This window comes from Protomyctophum bolini (assembly GCF_963924005.1).
Source record: "Protomyctophum bolini genome assembly, chromosome: 6".
NCBI classification, from domain to species: Eukaryota; Metazoa; Chordata; class Actinopteri; order Myctophiformes; family Myctophidae; genus Protomyctophum; species Protomyctophum bolini.
This window is the reverse complement of record NC_137867.1, coordinates 30508513-30524355: the sequence shown is the minus strand read 5'-3', so window position 1 is coordinate 30524355 and position 15843 is coordinate 30508513. Positions and strand designations below refer to the sequence as shown.

Below are 15843 nucleotides of genomic sequence, written 5' to 3'. Positions count from 1 at the left end.
CTGCCTATTCCACCTAAATGTCCCATTACTGCACCACCATACCAAAACAAGCCCAAACAGCTGTGCTGCTGCTTCCATTCACCACGGCTACAGCCAGTATATTACTCTGTTATATGTCATCTCACTCCTTCTCTACAGACCGCTGCCAATATCCTCTGCCTGAAGCACACTGCAGAACAGGACTCTATTGTGTCAGAGAGAGAGAGAGAGAGAGAGAGAGAGAGAGAGATCCACGTACAGTATTAACAGTTAGTTTTAAATGGGCGGATGTTTTTACTGCTCCTGTCCCGAGGCCAAGATCCTCTCAGTGCTATCGATGAGAAGTGTGTTTGTGTGTGAGTTAGTCAGGAAGCCAAGTAAATAATGAGGATATGTTGCCTGGAGCTCTACTGATTCGCTGTCCAAAACAGAGATAAGATTTCCTAAGGAAGTCAGCATGGCTGAAAACGAGGCTGGCCTTTTGCAAATCATTTACTTTGCAAGCATTTATGTGCTGCTTATTCCACCTGCAGGATGTGCGCTACAGAGTTGCCAAGTCTGCTTATTTGTTATAAGTGACTTTTAGCTTGTGCATTGTGCAACGCGACTGCTTTGGTTGAGAAATATAGAAGTATTTGAGAGCTGTTTGGCAAAATGTGATGCTACAGAGCATGCTAATGACTGATGCTAACAACAACGTCTGTCACTGGTTACAATGCTTCCCCCTCGGGTAACTTGGATACCGTTGTGTTTACACACGAACAGACAGGACAGTGGTTCTCAAAGTGGGATCCAGGGACTCAGAGAGTATACAAATGGGTTCCATATTTTACAATATAAATAAAAAATATATAAATAAATAATAATAATAAATTGAGGTCCCAGATATAAATGGCATTAAATGTGGGTCAGTAGCCGCCCTAATGCATGTCAAACTGGGCGTCCTTGAAATTAAAATGATGAGAACCACTACTAGAGCCCTGGCATATCTTTTCAAATGAGTGGTCTGCTAAGTGTCAATTTGGGGTCCTTGACATGAAAAGGTTTGAGGCCAACTGGTGTAGGACACACACATAGACTCAAGCACCCTCACACTCAAAGTACAATGAACCCAATTGCATGCATTTGTAAAGCTACTTTCACCATTTCATGTTATATTGTTGACTTTATTCATTTAAAAACAAACAACATATTGGTGCTCCTTACTATTTGGTGGTAAAATTACATAGCGATTATTCACTTCCTGACTCTCTGTTTCCGAGTAAACCAGCTTTAAAAATAAAGTTGTTCCCTGTAGAAAATAAATGTGTGGTGGTCCTAGAATACACAATTCAGACACCAGATGGGGGTGTTGGTGGTAAATGAGTTAACTAACTAATTGTTGGGGACCACTATGTGTGTGAGCCTAGTCGCTTCTTTTGGGCTCGTTTTCGTAGTACTGGTCACTTGTTTCTCTTTCAAAATATGGCACCACTGTTACAGACACTTTAGGGTGACCATGGCAGAATGGGTAGAGAGCCCGGGCGGTAGGACAGTAGGCTGGCAGTAAATGGGGGGAGAGAGAGATGGAGAGTGACATACAGCAAAGGTCGTCAGGATCGGGACTCCAGCCTGCAACACGCTGTAAGGCTACATTATTATACATGTAGGTGCCCGTTCCATGTTTGTAAATTCGTTCCATGTTTGTAAATACATAGAAATTCAGATGAAATTGCAAGGTATTGGCAGTGTTGTACCCGAACGCGTTCAAAGAACGATAGTTCACGAACGATAGTTCACGAACGATAGTTCACGAACGATAGTTCACGAACGCGTTCTCATTTGGGCTGAACGTGAACTGAGCGTACTGTATTTCTGCCTGATGAACGTCATTCCCTGTGGGCACACTGGACACGTCAGGAGCATCAGAAGTAGCTGAAGTTTTCTTCTTTGTGGGGTTTTTAGACAGCTGGTGGATGGAAAAGAAGCTCCACCTCCGCGCCTGACGGACGCGGAGGAGAGCACGTCCGTGAAGCTGTCCGTCGCGTCCGTCGGGCGCGGAGGTGGAGCTTCTTTTCCATCCACCAGCTGTCTAAAAACCCCACGAAGAAGAAAACTTCAGCTACTTCTGACGCTCCTGACGCGTCCAGTGTGCCCACACGGAGTGTGAACGCGTTAATTTCTGGCGTGTGTGAACGTCACTTTATCACGTTCAACTTCGTTCAAGAGTGAGTGAGCCTTCCAGGCGAAACCCCCGCTAAAACCTAAGGTTTTTTGACTCCCAGGGGTTAACTGGGGACAGGGAGGAACTCCTTATATGGTCAGCACACTCTATAGTAGAGAGGATTATCACAACAAAACAAAAAAATAAGTGATATTTGAATTAAGTGAAATCACTGACTCTACCTTTAATATCTAGCGGAAAACCCACCAATAAGCACTTATCCAACACAAATTAACTAATCTTTCTCAAGCCGCACAATTTCACTGGAGCGCGCATATGCGCGCAGACAGCAGACTCATAAAATCCTACATGTCCTGACCCAAGTAAACTTGTTTATAATGTGCCAAGAAAAATAGATTCCAATTGCTTGTTATTTTTGCGTCGATGAGGTGTGTCGTATGTGTCCAACTGTCCATACATGATCGCCTCGTTCGGCCAACAAAATATATCTCCCTCCCTCCACAGAAGCGCAGTGATGCCTGATTTATTCTTCGTCGTACACGTGTTCCATACTGAAAATAGCTGATGAGCTGTGAGCTTGCAGGCTGTGAGCTTGCAGGCTGTAAGAACGGAGACCCTTCACAATAAAAGCATGCAGCTTTCACAAGTTGGCCCATAATAAAGACAAGGAAAAGGATTAAGAATTAGGTGGCATTTCACATTGCAAAGAGCTATTCTTTTCCCCAAAATGTACTGTCACTTCATTAATCGCCAAGGGTTTTTTTATTCAATAAAGTCTGAGGTTCTATATGGCTATGGGCTGTGGCAATAATAAAAAGAAAAGAAGAACGGAAAATAACTAAAATTGTTCATTTTTTGGAACCAAATTTTTTGGAACCAAATTTTGAATTTTGGAAATATGAACTGAACTAGTTCCTTTTTAAATTTCTGAACTGTGAACTGAACTAGTTCATAAAATAAATGAACTTTCCCAACACTGGGTATTGGAAACGTACAGGACAGTAAGACAGGAAAGTAAGTGCTTTATTCTGGCCCTGTAAGCTCTTTTAAGAGTCACCATCCCATTGTTGGTATGCTCTTCAAAGTACTCTTGGTATAGCTTGAAGAAAGGAGGTAAGGAGGCAGTGTGCTCATTAAAAATAAAAACATCCCCTATTCAAAGACTTGCAAAACTAGCACAAGAAGACTTTGAACACATTTTTTGCCTCGTAGCCTTAATAAGTTGCAAAATATCGATTTGTTTGGTTTGAAGAGGTCTTGGTAAATGTAATAAAAGTAGTGCCCTGTGGCTGTGTCAAGAAATACTGCAACCTGGCTAACAATTAATATGTATTTCCATGAAAAAGGCACTTATTTTAAAAGTTTTCTATGCAATTCAATCTTAGAGGCTTATTTTATTGCTATGAATTTACTATGAAAACCTGAATTTTAGTTTGTCACGTCACACCTCCATATGGTCACGCCTCGTGACATCACGCCTCCATATATGGTCACGCCTCGTGACATCACGCCTCCATCTCCATAGGATCTGACCTGTTCTGACATGCCATATGTTGGTCCTTCCCCACCCGTCCTTCCTCTTCGATGTCTCCCTTTTGATTGATACCTGTCCATTCAAACTCTAGACGCCCAAAAGTTATTAGTGCTGGCAGACGGCGAAAACTGGCCGTTCTCAACAGGCCAGAAACTTAAGGCCCGGCCTTACCTGGGCCCTCGTCAAACCCTGTAGACTCAAGACACTGCCTCCGCTGCCACCCTAAGATCTCCATATACTGTATGGAGCTGACCTGTTCTGACATTCCATATGTTGATCTAACCCTGTACACTCAAGACATGCTCCATATATGGCCAGACCTCATCAAACCCTGTACACTCAAGACATGCGACATATGGCCAGTACAGTATTCATTCCATATGTTGATCTGACCCCCATATGGCCAGTACAGAATTCATTCCATATGTTGATCTGACCCGCGGATGCGGCTGTCTGGATACAGTATATTGCCATGAAATCTGTTTTGCTATCTTGAACCCCAGAAGATGGCCCCTACTGATTTCAACAACTCCCTGGCCTTTCCGCACCGCCATAAGGCTACATTTCCCAGTGTCACACATTACTACCAACCAAGATACAGTATTTTGAAAACTGGCTGGATTATGGATTGTTTGTGCAGCTCCATGCATCCCAGATGATGGGTGACCCAATGGCCTTTCCTGTACTCTGGTGCTGTCCACAAGCCACATTTTCCAATTGCGCACACGTCTCCAAATTGAATTGATAGATGAAACTTTTGCATAATGCACTGAACAAGGCTAAACCATACTGATTTTCAATAGCCCTCACTCTCAGGCCAAAATTGCATTGTGCCGTTTGCCTGTTGATAGTGAAAGCTTCTCCAGTTGATGTGCTTAAAATGACTAAAACTCTGCACACTCAACGCCATCTGTCTCCATGTATTTGTCTCCCTGTCCGTAGGCACTACCTACCCACCACCCTCTTTCTGTCATACAGTCCTCTACCTGGACCGTCTACCACTATATCCAACTGTGCTGGATCTCTCCCATGTCTATCCCGTCCTCTGTTTCTCCTTCTCTGTCCAGACCTTTGTCACACACTGCCTTTAAGCATCTCTTCCAGTTGATGTCCAGTGCGTGTGAAGCACTGCCTGGTTCCAGATGGGCTGGGGGTTTGACGAGTGGCCCTCTGTCGCTCCTCTGTTTTTATCTGCCAGTAAAAATGTCCACGGCAGCAGCAGAGAGACTCGATCACATATCACAAGGCTGTCTATCATTCACACTGTGCTCTCAAGATAGTTTCCTGTGCTGTAACGTACACACGCACCCCCACACACACGCACGCACCACACACACACACACACACACACACACACACACACACACACACACACACACACACACACACACACACACACACACCTAAGTGCACACACATAAACATAAACATGTTTTTTTTTCCCCCCTACATGCTTATCTTCAGACCTTAGTGTATCTGCAGGGCAGGCCAGGGTAGCAACATACACACGTGCGCATGCACACACACACACACACACACACACACACACACACACACACACACAGCTTAAAACATGTATTCATGCTTACATACTCAAGGGAGGACCATACAAAGAAGCAATCTTTAACATAAAGTCTGATTAAAGGCCTGTGAGAGCCTCTGTCATATTGAGCTGTGTTGTGGGGACTTGAAATTCCAGCTCTTTTGTCAGTTGGTTGGTTTTTGGTTTGCTTTTTGCCTTTTTCACGAGCAATGCACTCAACAGCCTTTCCAACCTTCTGGCAGAGGTCAAATTGTTTTTTACAGAACATTATTTATTTGACATGACCTCTGGACTTTTACGGGCCCCTCCACTCAACTGGGCAGAGAAGTGCACTTAGATGGAAGTTTTCCCCAGTGGCCAAAATACCCATAAGGCATTTTCTCCTTGTTCCCTGCTCTGGCTTTGCTTGCCCCTTTTCCCTCTGTCTCTTCCAACCTCTCATTCTTTTCGGGCAGCAGTGCAAGTGGATCAGGCAGGAGGTAGAGTCTACATGTGAGCCGAAAGTTCATTTCTCTTCTCCTTCCTTGAGAAAGACACTGACAGAACCCCTAACTGCTCCCATGAGCAGGTTGGTGCCTTGCATGGTTGCCTCAGTGTGCGAATGAGTGAATGTAATGCACATTGTAACTTTGGGAGCACTTTGGGATAAAGGCACCCTCTATCGCTGTGTCTGTCTCTCTCACACTTTTCTCTGTCTTCTCACATTCTCCCCTTCTCTAATTTCTCCCTCTTTTCACATTCTTTTCACATTCTCCCCTTCTCTCATTCTCCGTCCCCGCTGCCCCTGGTATACAGGTCTAACAGTGTGTGATGGTGAGGTGATGGGATGTGATGTGATGTGCAGGGCTCCCTGGGGTGTGTGCTGAGAGAGACCTGTCGTGGCCAAGGAGAGGAGCAATGTGTTGTGGTGGTAGCCTAGCGTGTCTCTCACCCAGGGGTGTGTGCGTGGGGTCACTGACTAGATCCAATTACAACCCCTGTGATGAAGGAGGGGGGCCTTGAGAGCATGTGTGTACTGTGTATGTGTGTACTGTACGATAATGTGTGCTGTCAGTAGGCCTTTAACAATTATTACATAATTGCCTAATCACAATTATTTAAGATAATCACAATTATCTTTAAAAAAAATAAAAAAATCAATCAATCAAACTTTATTGACATACAAAAAATGTAAAAACATACAAAACAATTAATAAATACAGGAGTTCATACAAAAAAAACTCTCATAAAAGAAACTATTAAAGAGAGCTATATCTCACAGCGCTAAACCTGGCATTGGTCAACACCTTAATCACGTGATTACGTGACCCATCAAGTCTACATTTAAACTGTACATGAGGTTTCTCAAGAGAGCCTGGAAGGTGGTTAGACCAGAGTCGCAGAAATATATACACACACACACACACACACACACACACACACCTTATTGTGTATGCCAGTGTTGTGCCTGTTAGCATGCTATGCTTATATCTGTATCTGTGCGCGTGTCCTTTTAGTGCTTGTGTTTAACCTGAGTCAGCAAACTGTATTATTCATGACCCTACTGGATGCACACTGAAGGTCAAGGCTACGCTAGCACTCGCTAAAGGTCCTGGATTCTGTCTCTGCGCTCTGCTATCTTATATTTGTAAATGTCATCTTTGGGGAAGAAAATGTAACTGATGCAATGGCTATGCTTGGCATAGCGGTTAGTGGTAACACGTAGTGCTAATGTAATGTGATTGTTTCTGGACCTACACATTCCCAGAGAATAAGGCCTCCAACTCATTGTGTATCTTTCCACATACTAAACCATCTATCTTAATAACGTGTGTGTGTGTGTGTGTGTGTGTGTGTGTGTGTGTGTGTGTGTGTGTGTGTGTGTGTGTGTGTGTGTGTGTGTGTGTGTGTGTGTGTGTGTGTGTGTGTGTGTGTGTGTGTGTGTGTGTGTGTGTGTGTGTGTGTGTGTGTGTGTGTGTGTGTGTGTGTGTGTGTGTGTGTGTGTGTGTGTCACTCACAGAAAATGTAACTGATGCAATGGCTATGCTTGGCATAGCGGTTAGTGGTAACACGTAGTGCTAATGTAGGCCTCCAACTCATTGTGTATCTTTCCACATACTAAACCATCTATCTTAAAAATAAAATAAAAACGTGTGTGTGACTGTGTGTGTGTGTGTGTGTGTGTGTGTATGTGTGTGTGTGTGTGTGTGTGTGTGTGTGTCACTCACAGAAAATGTAACTGATGCAATGGCTATGCTTGGCATAGCGGTTAGTGGTAACACGTAGTGCTAATGTAGTCCTCCAACTCATTGTGTATCTTTCCACATACTAAACCATCTATCTTAAAAATAAAATAAAAACGTGTGTGTGACTGTGTGTGTGTGTGTGTGGGGGTGTGTGTGTGGGGGTGTGTGTGTGCGTAGTGTGTGTGTCTCACTCACAGAAAGAGGTTGCTATTGGGCAGAAACCTCTTATCTTTTCAGAAATGATTGCCCTACTTCCTCATACTACACTACAGTGTAACACAAAAGTAGAAGTAGCTCAACATTTTGAGGCTATTTTTTACTTTGGACATAATTATTAATTTCCACCCGACAGCAATGATGGACAACATGACCCTAGCATGCACAACACATCCTCCTGGCCGCTGTTCTGTGGTTTGTTATTTGACAAACGCCAAAGTTACTGCCCTCTAGTTCGAGGGCAGTAACTTTAATGTTTATCAGCAGCACAACGGATAGGTTGGCAAAACAGCAGAACTGTCTTGTACTGCTGAGTGCTGACACTAAACAACTAAAGGTGGGCCTAATGAAAACGAACAACCACATTTTTTTCATTTTATATATGCATTATTTTATTGCTATTTTATTATCGGCCTGTGCGCCCTATCCACTCTACAGTATATGCTTCCCCACATAAAGCGTACGAGGGACTTAAGATTGTTTGCAGTTTAGATATGGCTGTCATAAGTCAAACTTACACATTGCCAGCTGAATATTGCTTACACCCACATCAGAAACACCACATCCTCCATGACAGTTTGAGCACACAATGCTTGGGAAGTTCTGCGTTGATGGGGTGATTTAATTAGCGCCTGCTTGAAACTCAGAGAAAACACTGTGCTGGGTAATTGTTGGCTGAGTGTGCCAGTTTACTGCTCTCAAACTAGAGGACTCTCTGAACATACTGTAAGCTGTAGCCTACTTTCCATGCAGTCATACATATTATCGCTGTCGGGTGGAAACCCAAAATTAACCCATTATTATTTATTTATAAAAACCTACAGACCGACTTAACAACTTTCAAACTGGTTGTGCCCATTTTGGGCATGTCATCATAGGTGAAAATCTTCAAAAGATTATAAAAATGTATTGTACATTTATCTATCTAGTATTCATCTATTTTTATTTATCTTGGTTTGTACCTGTTACCGGTACTTCATATGTGTTTCATTCTCACTGCTGTTGCTGCAAATAATGACATCTGCATTTCCCTCCGGGGATCAATACAATTGTATCTCATTTCATCTTATTCACTACTACAGTAGCTGCTCAGAAATACGTAATCCCCATGGGAGCACCCAGCAAACAGAGCAAGTGCCGGAAAATGAGTTTATTTGATGAGCTCATTTGAGGATATGAAAATGTTAGTCTTTACTGGGGTTTTCGTATAAACCCAAAGAGCACACACTGTAAGTGCAGAATAAACTTTATATGACTTTCATGACCTGTGTCTTAGGTCTCCCCTTGTCCACTAGTATGCAGTCAAATAATGCAAAGAAATGCCTAAGAAATATTCTTAAAAATGTCACCAACTGCTATCTTTGACCTCCTGTCTTTGACAGGAATGTTGGACTCTCCTATCTCTCTTCTCCCAGCCCCATTATCCTCCAACTCCCCAAGGATACGGTGGCAGCCTCCTAACTACATAGAGAAAGCCAGGGAGACGAGAGGAGAAAGTGAAGGGGGAGGGAGAGAGAGGGAAGAGTAAAAGGATGGGAGAATATGGAATGGCAGAGAGGCAGGATTCAGAGGGAAAGGTTCTGAACATCTCTTCCTTTCACCGAGCGACATTGTGGTGCTACAAAGTATAAATTAGGCTTTAGCCAGACAGAGAGACGGAAACACTGACAAAAACTGCGGCTTACAGGGAGAGAATGGAAAGAGAGATAATACAGTAGAGAAAGCCAGACACCCATGTGCACCCACTGTGCTCATCCAGGTGAATATTGCATGGGAGGCTGCTCTGTGATTAATGTCAGGCTGAAGAAGGTGGCTGGCTAGGCCATCACAGGTCCACACACACACACACACACACACACACACACACACACACACACACACACACACACACACACACACACACACACACACACACACACACCTACCCCATCACCTTTAACAAGCCGTTGTCATTGAGATACAACAGAGCCAGTTCAGAGGAAAGCACTCGGGGGACAATTAAAACAGAGAACATTAAATTAGCAGAGCTCTGGGGTTGTGATGATGTGTGTGTGAGTCAGGTCTGTACTGTCTGGGGAGTGGACCAGACTGCACAGCACAGGACAGATTACTGCTCCTGTGTTGTGGACAGAGCCGGTTGTTTATAATGAGGATGACCTAGGAAGTGAGGTTAGTTCTATGTCAGTTGGAAATAATTCTGGATAAGAGCATCAAAGTTAAATGTAAATAAAATGTAACTGAGGTTCGCAGAGAAGGTCGTGGGTCTGGAGTACACGTTAACACTAACGACCAAAAACACAGTAAAAGATTGTGTTTAATTTGGGCGCCTGCTCGCCAAGTGGTCCAGGCTCTTAATAACGACCTTTGCTGCATGTCTCCCTCCCTCTTTCCTGTCTATCTTCACTTGGCAGAAAATCAAAAAAAATAAAACATCTTTAAGATTGTGTTTAATTGAACTCCGACAGGGTAAAAATGTAAAAAGCCTCGTTTCCACTATGCTGTGTGATGTCCATAATTCCATTTAATGTGCGCAATATTCCCTCTAGTGTTCAATGCAAGGATTTTTATTTTTTTGCAGATGTACTGAAATCATATATTTTGTATTTGCAGTCGAGTACCCAGAAAAGCCTTCTATAAATAAAGTGTTATTATCAGCACAGTCAAGTCAAGCAACTGAATAGAATGCAATCTACGTCTTCTTCTGTTTCCTGACATACGATGCATACAGTATCTCCGAAATCCATAGCAATTCTTTGCTCTAAAGGCAAACAGAATTACAGACACCACACAGATCTTGGCGTAAACAAGGCCTTAAAGGTCCCTTCAATTACAATTGGAGGAACAATGAGGAATTTGTGTACAGTACATTATATGGAGAGTATTGCTTCTGTGTTGCTTTATGAGGCATTCTTTTTTGCTTCTTGGACACACTACAGTAAAGAGAAAGGAAGGAAACTGACGAGGAGAGGATGATGGAGTGAAATAGGCCATAAGCCAGTTCCAAAGCCATGATTTTGAAACTAGAGCTGTGGAGTTCACAGTGATATCATCACACTGCCTTGCAAAGGCTAGAGACACACTCTACCTTTAGTGTGTTAAAGGGCATGGGTCAGGATAAGGGCTTTTGAAAGGATTTTGAATCATTAACACATTGAGTGCGGAATTAATTCATCTTCATCCCCCTTTGACTGCTGGAGCTTTTCACTACCCTTTGAAGACTCACCCAATAGTGTACGTCGTTTCATTCCACCCACGCGTGCCCTAACTACTATACCTGTGCTAAATACATGTAGAACGCCTTCCACCTATTAATTCATGAAACCTGTGAGTGTCTGTGTGCCTCTGGCATGTGTGTGTGTGTAGGCATCCGCATCCCTGACCATAATATCATTTGAAAACGTTCGTTATAAACCACATATCATCCTTATTTCTGGGTATGTCATAGGCGAGCATTCAGTGAAAAACATTTGATAGAAATGGCAGTTTGGCATTGTGAGCTTGTAGATAATGACATTGGCTTTTGGCTAAGGCTATTTTGGGCATACTGAATACTGAATAGGTAAAGAAAGAGGAGACTGAGTATGGAGCCCTGGGAGACCCTGGTCAAGAGCTTAAGAGGATAAAGTCATTTTGTAATCATATAATTAATTATAATGGATATCGAAAAAAGAATAATGTGACTGTAACAGTGTTTCATCACACGTACAAATTGGTATTAAATGAAATATAAATCATTACTCAAAGAGTATATGAGTCAAGATTATACAAGTACCCTGACAGTAAATACATACATAAATATAAAGTGGCTAAAGAGACTGAGCTTTTCATCACAAAACCAAGACACGCATTGATCAGCATATTATTATTATTATTATTACTATTAAATTCAGTGTTGTTTATGGGGTCAGTAAAACCAAGCTGCAACCGGGTTTCCTTTTCTTGTTCACCAAACTGTTCTGTAACTGTGTGTAACTGGCATACGGGTTAAGACAAAATGTTTCAAGTTTAAACATTCAAGTTTAAAAGTTTATATTAAACAAACTTTGCTTCGGAACTGAGGTGGGACCTGCACCGTGGCACTGAAGCTGTGTGTTTACTTCAAATAGGGGTTAAGACACTCATGAAAGACAAACATAGTTATGCTCTTCAGTCAAATGTGTCTGCTACCTGTACGCTGTCTCCATCTCAGCTTCCTTGTTGTATTAAAGGGAGAATCGTTGCCCATTTTCCTTTCGAGGCAGGATGAAAAAAAATCTTTTGAAAGCATTTGTGATTAGTTTTTTGACCCGAGGTGATTTTACTTGTTGCCAATTTCTCAGCACATTACATCACTGCCTTTCCTGGCGGTAAACAGTTGTGTGTTTGTGTGTAATTTACAGAACGATCTAGGCCACATTGTATTCCAACTATATGTCTAGTGGAGAATCTGTCGCTATAGAAACAGATATATGGCCCCAGGTAGGTGTTTAACTGGAGCAACCAACAGGGAGAGGGGCATTTCATTACACTTCATGCTTTATGATTTACCGTATTTCTACAGTTTATATTACGGTAGCATCCAGGGGGCAGTTCAGCAAACTGTGCTGAAGGTATGCTCAGGTGTGTTGGGCCGTATTCCCCTGAAAAACTTCACAGAGCAGCAAGGTATGACAGCAAAGCCATTAAAGTACAGTTTATGAAGTCATTTTAACAAAGCAGTTTAGTGTTTTATGAAGAACAATAGTGGTACTGTGTGTTAAAAATGAGAGCCCTAATAGCAGCAGGTAGAATGCACAATTCCCCCTAGGATTTAAGGTCTTATCCTTCATTTTCTGTACATATGATATGCCATACAATCCTGATTCTATAGGCAAATCACATCACAGCACATGCAGTGGTGACTAAATCAAACCCGTTTGTTTTTCTAATCAGTCCTAGGGGTGGGGCTCATATCCGCCAGAGTCAAAATCCAATGTGCTCTCAATTCTGTCTGAAGAACAGAATTATTGTCCGTGACCCAACAAATGTGGTCTTTCTAACGAGGGCACTCAGTGCAACAAGTTACCCTGCTGTCTATTTTCTTTTTGACTTTTGCGGTTCTACTTGTCTTATTTCGATGTGCATCACATTGATCGTCTACCGAAATCAGGGACCTCACATTATGGATGGCTGCTATGCCTACAATAGCACGCCATGACAGAATAGTTGATCTCATAACAAAGGACATATCTAAACATTTGACACTTGTCTGTGAGAATGTACAGACAGTGTCAAACCTTCCATTACCTTGCTATCATGTGCAATTTACTTGGACATGTACAGTACATAGGTTGCTTGATTGTAAGAGGCTTCCAATAACTCGGGATGCCAAAAAAGCAGCTTAACGGCTTGCACAATTCTGTGCAATCTCTTCTACTATCGGTAGCCACCAAATATGTCTAAGACACTGTTACTTGTACCCCTGAAGGGTGTATTTGTCCAAGATTTGCTGACTGTACATTATTTTCAGCACCATGTCATATTTGTGTCCTTGTATTGTATCTCTGATGTGAACATAAATAAATGATTAAATGTGTGGGCTACAGATACAGTGGGCACGCACGCACGCACGCACACACACACACACAGTCTCACTCTCTCACCTCTCAGTGGAAGCACTGCATGGTACTCAGGAAGTGAACATTTGGTGTCGTCTTTGACCTCAAAAACCTCCACCGAGCACAGAACACACTGGCTCCTCACTCACACTCTGCTACTTTGGGAAAACAAAGAACATAAGTGTCAAGGAAACCAGGTCACACTATACCTGGGTTCTCACATTCTGCCTCCGCCTTTCATCTACTGGGGCAAACGGAAGACGATGAAGGGCTGGGGAATGTATTGAACCCATAATGGTAATAATAATAATAATATATATGGGAATAATACCATAATTTGGTTTCATTTGTATACTGAGTCAAATTAACACTCTGGATTTTACAGTGTACTTTACACTGTAGACCTTTAACTGATGCGTGTATCCATCCAGTGTAACCATGAAAGCACGCAAACCTCTTGAAATTGTGACCTTTAATCTCCTGTATACAAAGTTAAGCCTCCCTACAATACTGTACATTTGACAATACATTATTATCTTGCCCCAAGCAAGAAGACAGAAGAAGTGTTCCTTTTTTCCTTCTTTTTCCCAGGCATCATGTTTCTGTGTGTTTCTGTTGGTCTGGCAGCTTCTCACTTTAAAAGTGCAGTGTTACACAGTGCACTCTACGAACACAGAGTTGTGTCGTTGGCAAATGAAGATGGAAGTGTCTGAGCTTGTCTGAAAAGAGAAACCCTTCCCTCTAGTTCTGAGAGGCTCTTTTGTCAGACGCCCATCTGTTTTGACAGGCCTGTTAAGAGCTAAGACAATAGAGAAGACAAGAGACCAGAAGAGGTTAAACTCAACAACCTGATGCAAACGCCAAGTGGGTTGTTTGAGGTATATAGTGGTATTCTCCGCTATCGTTTGCAAGTGTTTCTCTCTCTCTCTCTCTCTCTCTCTCTCTCTCTCTCTCTCTCTCTCTCTCTCTCTCTCTCTCTCTGTTCTGTGATGTATCAATTTGTTTTGAGTTCATTTGCGCCTTAATTAGCGCCTGGCTAATGGGATTCTTTTTTGTCACAGTTTAAATAGATGTGTATTTCAACATCTGCGTGTGTGCGTGCGCGCGTTTGTGTGTGTGTGTGTGTGTGTGTGTGTGTGTGTGTGTGTATTTATATGTGGGAATGTGCTTATACAGCACATGGTTTAATGTAGCCTACTTCAGTAACATATATTTAGGTTTTACTTACTGTACTTTATTCAATAGTTGGCTTTTGTTTATCTATGTTAGACATTACTTTGTAGCACAGTCTAGGGGAGTCTGCTGCACCAATATTTCACTGGACAATGTCCACATACACATATGAGTATGTGAAAATGTAAGTGTTTGAATCTTGAATGTATTACTTTGTATACAGATGCATGTGTGTCGTATGTCACACGGACACATGGACACCTCCACAGGGCCCCTGTGGAGGTGTCTCTCTCTATATCTATATATATATTAACATCTTCATATTTTGCTCCATGTGACCTCATCGTTGACATCTCTAGATAAACAATATCTAAAAAGGTTAGAGACCATTGGCGATGTGTTAATGTGTGGAGGTTTCCACCACATAGCAACCATCTTTTTTGCCGCTGTTAAACCAGCAAAGAAGACGCGCTTGCAAGTGTCGTTTAATTGTAGCTGGGATACATCATTAAAATGAATAAAGATGGAGAAGGTGTAATGTTAACTTGTAAAAGTAATGAACTCCAAAATTTGGAAACATTTGGACATTACCAAACAATATGAAGGAAGTTACCTATAATGTTTGAAGCGCAAAAAGTGTTGGGAATGTTTAAAATCCACATAGCACATAATCCGCAGAGGATTATGTATACATACACTCACAGTTGCTGCCTCATTGCTTGCGTTTAAGAGCCTCCCTCTGCCAATTTAGACCATCAGGGATCCCATGATTTCATTGCCACTGTGACACGGAGGCTGGCAAAGTGGTACGTTATCTCAGACAGATTAGACAGGATTAGTTACTGAAACAGATGTGATCTTTTGAGCCAGCCACTTGGTTTTCCTTTCCCTCAGTGGCCCACCACTGTAGACTTAGAGTTTTACTGTGGTGCAACACTGACCCCTGCTGCATGAGAGAGTTACTGCAGCCTCGATGTAGTACAGGAGATGGAAAGGGGTGGATTATTAACCCTTAACCAAGTGGAGTGAATATCACCATGTCCATTGGGGGTCACTGTTCCCATTTGATAAAACATGGAAGTGGGGCCTCGTTCCTCTTCCTTCCTTCCTTCCCCTCTACTCGCCTTCTCTTTCAGCCTCACGCCCACAGCCGTATTTCCTCTCCCTCCTCGCCTGCCTCTCCCTCCGCCCCTTCTCCCCTCCTCGCCTCCCTCTGCCTCTCCCTCTGCGATCTTGCATCTCTGATGTAACGCTTGTCGGGGTTTGCTGTGTTGAGCCCAGACAGCAGGTGCCATCATTGTTGTTTCCTGCAGCGCCTTGTAATGGATGCTTAATGTGGCAGTGAAATTTTGCCATGAAAACAACATTGTCTGGGAGATAATGAAATGCCTCCAGTCCAGAATGACACTTGCATGTGTGGGCTTGGGCTACGG

At 42.7% G+C, this 15843-nt stretch overlaps 1 protein-coding gene across 7 annotated transcripts in view; it reads left to right on the top strand.

The window, feature by feature from the left end:
* fbrsl1 (fibrosin-like 1) overlaps positions 1-15843 on the top strand; it is a 400645-nt gene that overhangs the window by 99534 nt on the left and 285268 nt on the right. The window lies entirely within an intron of this gene.